A 14,882-nucleotide genomic window follows, 5' to 3' on the forward strand; every position below is an offset into this window, starting at 1 on the left:
GCTTCAGTGGGAGATTTGTGACTGAGGTAAAACAACTTCACCAATAGTGTTTCATCCACCTTTCTCAGCATTACGATGAAAACCTTATAAAGCGCCAGAAACAGGAAACAAGAAATTAGCTGTTAATAGGACTCTGATATGCCTATATCCAGTGATTTGCTTTCTTGCAGTGCCCTCTATCGACAAAATTTTGAACCTTTTTTGCGCCTAAAAAAAATTCCCTTTGGTGAGGATAATTTTTTCGCACACACACAAACTGCATTCAAATTCACCAACTCCTACAATTGTTTATGATTTTTCAAATGGTGTATGAATTTATGGGACACCCTGTCTATACTACAGAGTTTAAAACGGTAGCGAATTCATGGGGGTGGGGGGGTGCCTTAGCGGTCGGCAAATTTGAATAATTAGTGGTCAAGAACGTTAGTAGAATGTGATAATGGCAGCAAAAGTTGTATAGCCCACAGTTGATGAAACAATGAATCCACTCCTGCCAAGAGAGCAACGGACTAGGTCAGTGAGTCACCTGGAGAATTTACAAACATGTGAGTGAGCAAAAGGATTACCCAGAGAATAAGAAAATCGGCCAGTTTGAGCGACCAAAATACAGTCGAATTTGGTTAATTCAAAGTCCCACAAGTCACTGGGAAAAAGTTCGATCGAATTACCCAATTAATCTATCCTAGCTCCGTGAAACGATTGCAAATTATAACGCAATCATCAACATTCACAGGATAATTATCAAAGTTTTATCAGTGACGAAACTTTCCCAAATTTTAATAATTTATAATGACTATATATAACTTCTTAGCTGCTTCGTTATTCCATTGATCTGGAATTAGCATCACTAGAATTTCACAGATCGATTTAGAGAAACAGTTCATGATCATCCGCTGCCAAACTGTTTCCCATATGAAGAGATGACATTTTTTCGGCGTGAAATATACTGAGAAATTGAATTTTCTGGATGTTAATGCCGAAACTGATATTTGGAAAGAAAAGTGATTTGCCTCCTCCAGGGAATCTAACCCGGGTTCCCTTGCATACCGTGCAAGTGCGCTAACCAATACACCAGAGACGCACTTTTCAATTCCTTATAACACGCACCGAGGTGAAAATTGCTGTAGTTAAGGGAGGCTGCTGTCTCCACTCAGCGCTTCACGCTACTTTTGCGTGTTATAAAGAATTGAAAAGTGTGTCTCTGGTGTATTAGTTAGCGCACTTGCCCGGTATGCAAGGGGGGCCCGGGTTCGATTCCCGGAGGAGGCAAATCACTTTTCTTTCCGAATATCAGTTTCGGCATTAACATCCAGAAAATTCAATATTTCTCTGTTTCCCCCATATTTTGCTTATCATTCTTATGCTATCAAGGAAATATAACTTTCATTTACGTATTACAATTTGTACTTTCCGATAATTCCATATTCCCAGGGCAGTATTAACCCATATGAAAGCCCTAAGCACTCAAGTGATTTTTATGCCGCCGCTTCCCCCCCCCCCCCCCCCCCCCGTCCTCTTCATTTTTGGTGTGGGGGGAATTCAGAAAAAAAATTTTGCTCGAGGCCTTCGATGTCACGGCTTGGGAGTCTCCAGTGCTGGGGAGGCCTCATGACAATTTGGTCTAGTTAAAATTTTGGAGAGAGAGTATGCCAATTAGTGGACAAGTATTTATAGCTAGGTGGGGGCTCAGAAAACTGCGTTTTGCTCGGGGATTTATGATGCTGTTGAGACGGCTCTGGGCTTACTTTATGAAAATCGAGTGAAATTTCAATATACTAAAACGAGCCTTAACTCAAGTTCTTGTTCGCAGTTGACAGTTTCTATATTTTTGTGTCACCCTCAGGGCCGCAATTAGGAAAGAAAATTTTCTCTGTCACTTGGGGGAGATTTTGGCGCCTTTGCCCCTTAATTTTTGACGGCAAAATAGTATGTATAAACTCTGTGCCCGGGTCAACCCTTCGATAAAGATCTTCAACTGTTCAATCAAGTGCTCTTGAAATTTTAGGATTTTCTACCGGATGCTGGGAAAAAATTTACTATTTGATCATTCTTTTTGTGGTGCCCCTTTTATCCTAATGCCCTAATCACGTGCTTATTTTGCTTTAGGGGTCATTCAAGTATTACGTCAGCATCGATGGGGAGGGAGGGAGTTTCCGATTTGCTGACTTGATGACGGGGAGGGGGGTTTGGATAATGCTTACGTCGTCAACCACCCTTTATGAAGATATGAAGTATTCTTAATGGCATCTTACTCGGTGCGCCAAAAACGAGAAAAATCTTTCGCTAGTTTGTGGGCACTCTTGAACATTCTCCCCAATTTGAATTAATTTCCCTCCAACTCTCCCTAATGACAAATCCCTCTTACACAGCCACTTCAGCGATCTCTAAATGTTTCACGGATCCTTCAAGCGCTCAGGAAATGTGTTGGGCTGCTTAAGTGCTCTGGAACTGTGCCACGCATCATTCAAGTGATCCATAATTATGCCATGGATCACTTAAGTAATCTGGGAATGTTCCGGGCTAACTTGAGTGATGTAGAACCGCACTGGCGGGCCGCTTAAGTGCTCTAAAATTGTGCCACATGTCACTCAAGGGATCTCTAAATGTGCCACGGATCGTTTAAGTGTTCTGGAACTGCACCGGGTTACTTAATGATCTTTGAATGCGCCACGGGCCTACTTAAATGCTCTAGAATTTTGCCACGGGTCATTTAAGTGAACTGTAAATGTGCCGCTTAGTTTTTATTTTTACAAAATTGAGTTTCAGGGGGCAAGCCACATCAGATAACATTCAGGGCCACATTTGGTCCGCGGGTCAAGGCTTTACCATATATGGCTTAAAGGTCGCAATAAATTTCTTAGAGAGAAATTTTCAATTCTTACCCTTCAAATAGCATTGAAATTAACAGAAATCGATTATAATAACACACATATAAAGGTATTACGAGCCCCTTATGCCCCCCCCCTCCCACATACGTTTCTGATCCCACCAATATGCGTTAGGGGGTACGAGACAGTGCTGACAAGAAGGGGGGGGGTGTCAGAGTTTTGCTGACAAGGGGGGGTCAAAAATAGATAAAAATTTGGTGGCGTAATACTTGAACTTCCCCTAATGGTTAATCAGGCCCTGCATATTCCTAATGACTAGGGCTAGGATATTTTTATGCTTTAAAAACTTCTAAAATATACTCTATAAAAAATGCATTTATGCTCTTAAAAAATTGTAAATTACATGTCCTAAAATATTTTTCATTCCTATCTTAAATAACATTAGTTTTAGCAAAATAGTATGATAATGTTAATATGTTGATGCAAATCTAAATTATTTTGAACCATTACTACTTATTTGTATGAACAAAAATTCTTCGTTTTACTAACTAATCTCAACCAGCCAAAATTTCCCTTTTGAGTTTTTGCCTACAAATTCAGAATTAATGTGCTGCCATCTATAGGTGAAAATACCTAGCCAAGTACAGTATTTAGCTTTAGAAAAGCATCGCATAAAATTAAAATAACTACACTGCTGGCCACCCAAATTGCAACACCAAGAAAAACAAGAGATATCGCAACAATATTTATTTTGTAGATAACATGTTGACCAAGCATCAAATGATTAAATTTATAGACTTCTGTGAAGTGTGGTTCCTGCCAAAATCAGTAGCCAGAGTAGCCGCCATTGTTGGAGATCACCGCTGCCACACGCCTCGGCATTGATTCAAAGAGACTTTGGATGTGTTCTTGCGGTACAGCAGACCAAGCAGCTTCCACGCGTTGCCAAAGTTGATCTGGTATGGCAGCTGGGGATGTAATCTGGGTCAATCGTTGAGCAACCATGGACCACATGTTTTCTATCGGCGAAAGATCCGGAGAGCGAGCTGGCCAGGGAAGCAATTCAATCTGGCGATTGACGAAGAACCTTTGGACAATGCGTGCCACGTGTGGTCGCGCATTATCCTGTTGAAATATGGCTGTGGGCAAGCCCTGAAGGTAAGGAAGGACAACTGGCTCCAACACCTCGGAGATGTAGCGCTGGCTTTTTAAAGTACCGGCAATGCATGCTAGAGGAGTGCGAGAGTGATATCCAATACCGCCCCATACCATAATACCCGGTGCAGGACCAGTGTGGCGGTGCATAACGCAGCTGTTCAGCATCCTCTCTCCACGGTGTCTCCAGACTAGAATCCGACCATTCTAGTCAAAAGATGATCGCTGTTTTCTACGAGGCATAATTGATCGTTTTTTTGAAAAAAACCACAAGAAAAACACAATTGCCGTACTTCAAATCGTCGAAATCTCCAAGCCTTAAATAGCGCTTTGAAGTGGCGCCACAGGCGCGCGTGATGTGTGTCTGCGCTGAAATTCTAATCATTTGCATATCTCACCTCTGCTAATGCATGTTGTAAATTTCATATTATTTGCATGCTTCCTTCAGGGTGTTGCATTTACGGTGGCCAGCAGTGTAAATAATCCTTTTTATTTGATAAAAACTCTCAACATTTCCCACAAACGCTAAAAATGTCTCCCCATTTACGAATTTTAGCCATTTCAACGAGTCACCATCACCGACGCTGATTCCGATCTATTTACAGCCTCATACCAGTGTCGTTGAAGGGCTAGTATCTTTATGCTACAAAAATTCAGTGTCATTGCCGATTGGTTGAAAAACCTGAATTTCAGGATTTTTTTACCAATCAGCGACGACGTTTAATTTTTAGTGCATAAAAATCCTAGCCCTAGGAGCTTTCGTCAGAGGCAAGGATGTGTTACACCTTGATCTATAGGTTGAAAAGCATAACCGGTATTAAGCGATACACAGTCTCAATGTTAAAATGGGCCTTAAGGTTATATATTTCCGTAATGGAGGGGTATACCCAGGCATTAACTTATCCAAGCAAGAGCAGAGAAAAACAGAACATTTAAACCGGGTCGGTCCTAGAAAATTTGCCGCCGCCCTTTAGATACGACTATCGAAAAAGAGTTTTCTTTCTTCACGTATACAGTATTCCATGATACAGTGGTTCAAAAAGTGTCGGTCAGGATCCCCTGGGAAAAGACGGGTCACACTGATGATCTAGGGCAGTACTCAAACTTTTATCATAGTGGCTCTCTTGCCGTGGCAACGTTTATCCACGACTTCCCAGAATAGTCGAAATAAAAGACACTTCAAAGCACTAAATCAATGTCAACAGCTCACCGAAATTATTTTTGTTACTTCTATTACCGTAAGTGCGGGGCCCGATGCAACAGCACTTGTCGTACATACTCCGAGTATGTACGGAGTATGCCAAATCAAATGGTATCTTCCACCCGGGTTGTAGATACCATTCATGATTTGGCATGTAGCTTTATATATATATATACACACCATTTAACTTGATTCAGTTTCTTTTAATCGGGATTTGGGAAAAAGAAGCTCTATATTAATTAGGGTGTATTGTAGGGTTAATAGGTTCGAATACTGAGAAAAAAGTACACCCGCGCGCACCCTCAAAACGTCATTTTTCGGAATTTCCACCACAGATGGCGCTACTATATTAACCGATAAAACCTGCCACATGACAATAATTCTTCTTACCTGTAACAGAACCACTAAAAAAAAGGAAAAACAGAAACAATTCTCTGGGAATTTCTACGAACATTGGTAATCCGTGCGTGTGGGGAAAAACCAAAAACACACTCAATGGCAATGAAGATATATACTACTACTCTGTTTCAGAGTTTAGGGGGGAAAATTTTCCTCGGGATTAATAGGAAAATAATTCCGAAAACTGGAAAAGGAGTGTGCCTAAACGTAGAAGAACGCATGAAATGATATTGAAAAGGACATGTCCTCCTGAAGGAGGACGTCTGGACGACCCTACATTATTGTCGTGAAAGGTTTTCCAGCCATCTACTGATAAACAATGTTGAAAACTAAAAGTTTACTATTACACAGGTAGATGGCAGCAGAGCTCCTGTGATCCGACACATTTGCCTGTGAGCGCGCGAATTTGAATCTCTTCTACTTTTACTACGTAATTAAAATTAAACGAGTATTTACAGGCATAGGTGCCGAAACCTAGGGACTGAGGCCCTTTTAAGGCCCAATAAATTTTGTAAGTAGGGCTCCACTTACAAAAAATTTCCGCCCCACCTAATAATTTCTAAAAAAACAATGCAATGCACGGAAAAATCTCTTGCGCACGACCTTTGATCCTGTATATACGGACGCAGGGCTGTCTTGAGGGTAGCATGGGCTCCCGGGCCAACTGATTTTTCTGAAGCCCTACCAAACAACTTCTCGAAACTTTCAACCAGATTTCATTTTTGTGAGGCCCTCTTCGCTTGAGGCTCCCGTGCCGTGCCCGGTTGGGCCCCATGCCATGAAGACGGTACTGTACGGACGACCAGAAACTTTCAACCCCCCCCCCCCCCCAATATTTTCTTCATGTCGGCGCCTCAGTTTATGAGGGGGGGGGGCTAATGGATTGTGGGCCGGGGTCTAAAATTTGAGTATTTGGCGGCAAGAAAATCAAATTATAATGGAAGAATGATGGCAGAATCAGAATAACCCGTAGGCGGTGAAACCATAAATCGCCGCTTCCTTATTGAAAGCACTTAAAAATTTAAAAAAATCAATTGGTCACAAGCTTTAACCTTTATTTCAACATTTAAAGAGGGGGGCGCAAAAATGCGTGCTTGCCCCCTGGCTGACCAATCATCTAGTTGCGACCCTGCCCATTACCTCGTAGATACATCTTGATTCTAGATCCTCCTAGATGTATCTCTAGGAGGTAATGCCTACCTGGGTTACATTCGCAGCTGGGAATGTCAGCCTTCTCTTCATTCTAGGCTGAGATGTCTGTCTTTACTCCATTCACTGCTGAAAACGTCCACCACCACTTCATTCTTGTAGCTGGAGATATCGCCTCGGCTTTATTTGCCGCTGATGGCATCTGCCTCGGTTCCATTCGTAGCTGAAAATATTTCCCCAGGCTTTATTCGCCGGATCCGGGGGGGGGGGGAGTGATGAGAGCAATCGTCCCTCCCAAGAGCCAAAAATGAGGGACAAATTTATCTGTCCCGTAAAATACGGGACGGTTCGCCCCTTCCAACACATCGCCCTAGATCCGCGCCTGCCTCATGGAATACACAATTGTTCTTCATTTGGGAGAACATACTTGACTGAAAAAGTTCGGACAACAAGTTGCGTACAAGTCACAAGTTGGAATAGGCGTAAAGTTGTTGCAACTATTTTAAGGGCTCAAAAATATTGTAGGGGAGGAGGGGGACTCAAATCTCATATTTCTATTATATTAAGGAGATGGGTAGTAAATATCGGGGCTCTATGTTGATTGATCGATGCTCCCGGGTCGTGCCCGAGTGGGCCCATGTGTTGAATCGGCACTGACTCCATGACAACGATATCCGGAGATATGATTTTCGAAAATAAGTATGAATTGATTTATGTATGTATGATTGTGTCATGGCCCCCCATATCATGCAGCAGAGTTCCTCACGGCAATTGCAAAAACGATGCTCCTTACGGCAATTGCAAAAACGATGCTCCTTACGGCAATTGCAAAAACGATGCTCCTTACGGCAATTGCAAAAACGATGCTCCTTACGGCAATTGCAAAAACGATGCTCCTTACGGCAATTGCAAAAACGATGCTCCTTACGGAAATTGCAAACCGCTACTAAAAGTGTTCGTTCTGCTAGAAATAAGGACAGACGTGAGTTCGTCAGTAAGAAATGTGACCTCCTCGGACACTGATGCACATTTGGCATCGGTTGTGCATGCTGTCCACTACATTGCAAAGGAGTGCTTGAGAGATTTTGTCCCATTCGTTCTCCAAGGTGATTTTGGATTCTTATATTGTTCGAGGAGGGTTATGTCTTTGAGCAATTACGTCTTTGTGATTACTCTATTGTAATGAGCATCTTCGCCGAGAACAGCAACGGTTCCAGAAACATGCTCTCTGGTGAATCACGCACGCTTCAGCATCGACATTTGATTCTGGACACCTTGACATCAGCTACTGTGGAGAGAGCAGAAAACTCGTTGCTATTAGCAGAATGTCCAGGAAATTGATCGCTATGGCCAAAGAGCAATGATGCGTGTTCGGGTATCATGCACAATGGCAAAACTCCGCTTCATGTCTTTGTGATGGAGGTATCGTCACAGCGGTATCGCACCGACATTCTCTTGGGTCATGTCCGTCTTTTTCATGGTGGAGTTCGTCCAGACTTCATTGATAAAAATACTGTCCACATACAACAAATGAAGTGTCCGACACTAGCAAGTGAAGATATTGAGCGCATGTTATGGTCTACATATTCGCGAACCTAAATCCTATAGAGCAGTGGTTCTCAACCGGTGTTCCGTGGAGCCCTTGTGGCTCCTTGTGCACTCTCTAGGGGCTCCGCGGCCGCTCGACGAAAATATAAAAAAAACCAGTAAAATTAAAAAAAATTATTATAAATGGTTTTAAATAGTGAAAATAGAAATCAGTAATTTTGATGAATAATTGAAAAGTTGGCCTACGGGGCTCCGCCATAGAATTATTTTACTTAAAAGGGTTCCGCGAGTCAAAAAAGGTTGAGAACCCCTGCTACAGAGCACGCCTGGCAGACGTATTGCTCAATGACATAACCCTCCTCGAACCCTACAGGAACTCAATATCATCTTGAAGGGCGAATGGGACAAAATCACAAAAGCCTTCAAGCTCTCCTCAACAGTTTTGTGGACAGCAGCACAACCAATGCCAAATGTGCATCAGTGCCCGAGGAGGTCACACTTCATACTGAATAATCCGTATGTATATGTCATTATTTGCAGCACAACGAGCACTTTTCGTTCGTAAACTGTTCACAATTGCTGTAAGGAGCATCTTTTTTTTCAAATCTTATGCTCATCTTTTTTTCCTGCGGGGCGATATCTGCTCCACTATCGTTAGGGAAGACGAAAAATGACCCTGTTCCTTATCATTTGTCAAGCAGTAAAGTTTTCAGTGATGGCGTCTAATGTTAGAAGAATCCAAAACTGATCTCATGAAATATCTAATTTAGTTTCTCAAACATTTGGAATAACGTATTATTTCGAAGAAGACGTTGAACTCACGAATCCCGGAAGTGTTTAAGATTATTGATCCTTTATGTGATGAGTACATTCGCAGGTGTTTCTATATATCAAATAAAAAGACAGTGGTGTAAATCCCCTGTTGTAATAAACTGAGAGACATGAGAAAGACACATGTGCCCATGGCATGAGGCACATTTTATCCTCATTATCTGCAACGCGTCCCGAATCCTGTGTTTGACATGAAGATGCTCCCGAAAGTTATGTTGTTTTTAATCTCCTTAATACGATTCGTGACGTTTCTGCCAGATGTCGCTGAAATTTGACGTTGTTTCCACCCGGAAGTCGCGGGGTTGATCCTCGTGACACGTACAATTGGTGCCCGTCGCGTATACGTTGAAGAACTATAATCCCACCACCTACTACATATATTTTTTCTCTGTTCTTGATCGAATTCTTTAATAAGCATGCGCGTTCAGTGGATTAACATGCGCAAAAACATTGCATCGAAGTCTAAATAAAACCTGAAGATGTTTTATCCATCCTTCTCGTGTCCATTTGAATGACATGTTGAAAAAAAACAACTATACTTTCACGACCAAATTTGACCGAATTATGAAACGTTGAATTTCATAAATTTTAGGCATATTTCGGATCAGAAAACGAATCATTCCCACCAGGCTCTTTAACACTAGAGATACGGATGGGGTCTTTATGACCCTTCACGCTGTTTAAGGTTGCATATCTCTGCTAAGAATAAACCGAACCACCTTAAATTTCTCAACTTTTCCTGAATTAGCATGTTCTCTTATTGTATACCAAAGCTTTTTCGTTATCTTTCTTAACAACGAAGATACGAGCGGATATACCTAGAAAGACGGAAGGGGGTCATTGTGACCCTTCCTTATATCCTAGCACATTATGCGGTGAATACTATATTGTCATCGTCACAATTGATTTCTAAGTAGGTTATAATCCTTCTGAAAGTCTATTTTTGCATTTGACTTTTCGTGTGACCTTTCTTTTCTCCTCATTCTTATCTGCAAGTGTCCACCAGCAGGTGTATAATTTTTGGTTTTTGTCAAGCATTCTTTCCATATTAGCCCCGTTCACATGTGCAATAAAACATCCCGGGAAGTTTCCGGTAACGGGAACTTTCGCTACAAACATGACGTTTAGTTTATGCCGGTAATCCCCCTCTTCTTTCCGGAAGTCGTCACTGGTTACGTGGGTTGAACGGAAGTGATTGATTCAAGATGGCTGACGAAGGAGCTTAAAGTAGTTTTCGCGGCGCAAAGGATTATGGGAGAGAAGGTCGGTGTCGACCCCCCAATCCACTCCAAGAAAGATGAGCTTTTTTGATGAGCTTCTCTCCCACCTTTTTCTTCCCTACGAGGGGAAAAAAGTTGTCACGCCGGTAATTATCACCAAAGCGACCCCCAATCTTGCACATGTGAACGGGGCTTACATATTATCCGATAAATTGTTTGTCCTGGAACGTAGAAAATTTGAGTGTATGTGATCATTTCAAATAGTTTAGAAATGGCGAGAAAACGTATATTTACTGAAGAAGACATACTCCAGGAGTTGCAGAGATTAGATGAGAGAAACTCTGGAAGAAGTGATGATGAAAGTGCAGAAGAGCATGAGATCTACCCTATGCTGAACTGTGGAGAAGCAAGTAGCCGTTCTGACACGAAGATTTAAATCAAAATAAACTTATTTCTCCAACGGTGCTTCAGTTGGTACAAAATAGAACGCCATTGAGAAATAAGAAATGAAGAAACGTAAAATCGTGAGAAAAATTATACCTTATCGAAAAAAAGACCCCAGGAACAGTTGCCTATAATAACGAAACTAAATGTGGAGTCGACATCGTGCATCAAATGGTGCGATTATACACGAGCAAGACTGGAAGTCGTCGCTGGCCAATGAATGCACTTTATAACATTTTGGATACATCAGCGATAAATGCTTGGATTTTGTACAAACAAGTGACAGGAAAAAAGATCACTCGGAGAACTTACATGTATTGCAGTTATGTGAAGAACTCTATGCTGAGTATTTCAACTTGAAAACTACAATTCAAAATGCGATAATAGGCAAAACACCTATTGATGTAGACAAAAAGCTGCAGAAATGCCAAGTAAAGAGGAACTGCAAAGACAATAAAACACTTCAATCTTGTACGCAATGCAAAAAACCAGTGTGCGGCAAATGTGCATCGAGAGAGGCGATTTGTACAGAATGCTTTGAGTGCTAGATAAAAACAAAATATACTAACAGATCAGTGGTTTCACCCTTTATTTTTTGTGTTATAACTCTGTTTTAAAAATGGTATACTATTATTTGAAACATTAAGGTATCCGAAAATTGTAAAAAAACTATGGGGTTGTGTCATTCGTTTTGACCCCATTTCGTCTTTCTAGGTATACTCGGTATACTCTCGCGATCCGTCTTTCTAGTGTTAAAGAGCTATAAAAAATTGACGTATGATATCTTATCAATATACGTAGTTTTCTTCAGATTTACTAAAATAGATATAAAATTCTTTGCAGGGAATGCGTTTTGTGTGCGTGCGTGCTACATGCAAGGAGTCACATAATTAATATTCCTTTAGGTCTGAACCGCTCAGACCTGAAGGAATTTTAATTATGTGACCCCTTGTATGTGTAGCATGCACGTACGCACGCGCATTAATGAATAGTGACGGCGGTTCACGGCCGTCACTATTCATTAAAAAGCTACGAAACGTTGGGAATGTGTTAATGAAATGGTGCGAAAGATACCAAGAGAAAAAAAAAAATTGGTTCTGACAAAATCCATCACTAGAGGGTGTTCCCTATGAAAATTGTAGTGTGCATGGTAATTTTTTTTTTGGTAAAAACGTGACCAAACTACTCAAGCTTCATGGCAGGGTGGTATCTAAACACCCTCCATCAGAACCATTTTCACTAAAGCGAGTGTGACGCTGAGTTCACGAGAACGTGCTTTGCTGGTGAAACTCGAACACGGCGGTGATTCCGAACCAAAAACTGTGCTAAGATTTTCGGTTAGTGAAGGACTCAAAAACTTCAAGACATTCCTGAAGTTTCATAATTTTCTGATGAAAATAGTACAGTTGTAGGGAAAGCCTTTGTCTTTCGTCAGGTCATCGACTAGAAAACCTCCGAATTTTCAACTTTTTTGGTACTCATGCGTCATCTCGAGGCACTTCGTTGCAGGGCCGTCTTAAGAGCATCATGGGCCCCCGGGCCAAATGATTTTTCTGAGGCCCTACCAGGAAAAATTTCAAAAATCTCAACCAGATCCCATTTTGTGAGGCCCCCTTTTCTCTTGAGACCCCCGGGCCGTGCCCAGGTGGGCCATGCCCTTAAGACGGCACTGCTTCGTTGGCACCCTGAATCAAGGGTATTCAACGGTTAATCTTTTGCGCAGTGGGGGTTACGCACACACTTTTATTGATTTGAAAGCGTGCCGTGGGCCACTTAACTAAGTGATCTGGAACAGCGCCGCCGGTTAATAAAGTGATTTGTAAATGTGCCGCGGGAGACGCAGGCTATCTGTGAAATGTGTTGAGAGTCGCTTAAGTGCTCTGAAACTGTGCCGCAGTAATCTGAAAATATATTGGGGGGGGGGGTGTCATTTAAGTGGTCTGGAAATGTGCCGCCGGTCGCTTAGGTGCTCTGGGAATGTGTCGCGTGTCCCTTGAGTGATCTGTTAATGTGCTGCTGGTCATTTAAGTGATCTGGGAATGTGGCACGGATCGCTTAAGTGCTGAGGAAATGTGTCACCGGTACTTTGCTCTGCAAACATGCCGCCGGTCATTTGGGTAATCTGCAACTGCGGCACTGAACTTCTAGAGATTTGAACTTTGTTAACGCTAAAATACCTACTCAAAGGTGGGCCAGGGCAGTAATGTAACTGGGGAGGGGGTGTGAAGGGGTTCTTATGCTCTAGGCTCTAGTCAAGTGAAAACCCGAATTTTTTCTTTGCCTTTACTTGACCACTCCTGGGTGGGGGGAAGCAAAATACACATTTGTGCCCCGTGTGATAGAATCCATCCTTGTTTTTAGTATTATGACCCCAGGCCAGTGCCATCTTAACGCATGCGCCCACCCGGGCACGACCCAGGGGCTGCAAGAGAAGAGGAGCCTCACAAAAATGAGAACCGGTTGAAATTTTCTAGGATTTACAGGTATGGCCTCAGAAAACCCCATGATGCTCTTAAGACAGCACTGCCCCAGGCCAATACCTCCTACTGTACGTAGCTTATGCATAGTACCTAGGGGGTATTGCTTACAACCCTGTCTGTGTTCCCTCAAGTTTTGTCAACATCTTCTTGTCAACGTATAGCTCAGAAGAATAGCAGTGCGTGGTATCGTGAAATTTTATTATCAAAATTTTTAAATTTATTTGTCTAAAAGCCTATGCTGCCGCCCGGGCGTACCGCACCCTTTGAACCCTCGTTTAAGCCGCCTTCGGTAAATACCGTATTTCACGGTGTATAAGGAACCCTCCTGATTTTTTGGGCTTAAAATTTGGGAAAAAGTTTTCATCAAAGATAGTTCTTATTCATCATAGAAACTGTTAAATTTTTCATCACTCTCATCCGAGATACATAGTCAACTAGTTCATTATCATCATCACAGTCATTTTTATCGTAAATTGCATCATCTTCAGTTGATCCCTTGTTGTGTGTTGCTTACTATCCATGTACAGTAAAACCTCTCTTTTGCGGGCACCGGCGAGACGGTGGGGGGGAGGGGGTGACCATTAATCAGGGGTTTGAAATTTATACTTTTATTATACGGGGGGAAGACTATTATTTGGCTTAAAAGAGGGGTGACCGCATCTGAGGAGTGTCAGTTAAGTGGGGTTTTACTGTACAAGAAACCCTCCCTATTTTTGGGACCCAATTTTTAGCAAAAAAGGGGGTACCTCATACGTGTTAAAATGCAGCAAGTCTATTTACAGAGCAAACTTTTGGCAGAAGTAATTCTCCTGGAAAAATGGTGACTCGTCACTGTCCCCCTCCCCTCTTTTCAGCAACAATATCGATCGATCCATGGAAGAAGAGCGTGTTCATACCGTCGCGAAATTGCGCTCGCTTTTCAAAGTGTCTTATCTTAATTCGACGTTATCTCCATCTTGTCCAACCTCCCTCACTCCCTTCCGAATTTCTCTGGAGACGAGGAAAAAATCGAACATCTCTCCTGAAAGAGAGGGAGTCAGTCAGTCAGTCAGTCCCCTCCCCCTCTTTAGACTGAGGTCCTCGTGAGTCATCATAACATCGAGTCACAGTCCTCTCCTTCTCCAACCTTTTACTCAATAAAATGTCGCAGGGAATGGAATCGAAGCACATGGTCTGGCGCCAGTGACACCGTTCTGTCTGCCAAAAGTCGCATTATGGCATTAACAGTACGTATTTTTAAGGATTCTCGGACATAGTATGGAATGTACTTACTAATACTGTATGTTCTATTCACTTGATCCATATACGTATTATATAAGTTTCCTTAATAGATAATTAGTAAATAGATGCTATACGAAATAATTTATTTTTCGTAATTAGAATGGAGACCCGATGATAAATACACCCTTCCCTATGTAGGGAATAATGACCGATCTTAACTGACTCCAGCTTTTTTGTCTCATGGATAGGATCACAACTGGGGGAGGGGACAGGTGGGGTCCGGTGCCCACGCCCTTTAACCCCTCCTTTGATATAACAAGGGGGCGCCAAAATGTGTGCTTCCCCTAGGGAATAAAACATCTAGTTTCGGCCAATACTCATGTATATGGTATCTGAACAGCACCGT

This window comes from Pholcus phalangioides, unplaced genomic scaffold (assembly GCF_987345545.1).
Source record: "Pholcus phalangioides strain wild (caught in Gottingen) unplaced genomic scaffold, Ppha-v1.0 ptg000019l_1, whole genome shotgun sequence".
Taxonomy (NCBI): Eukaryota; Metazoa; Arthropoda; class Arachnida; order Araneae; family Pholcidae; genus Pholcus; species Pholcus phalangioides.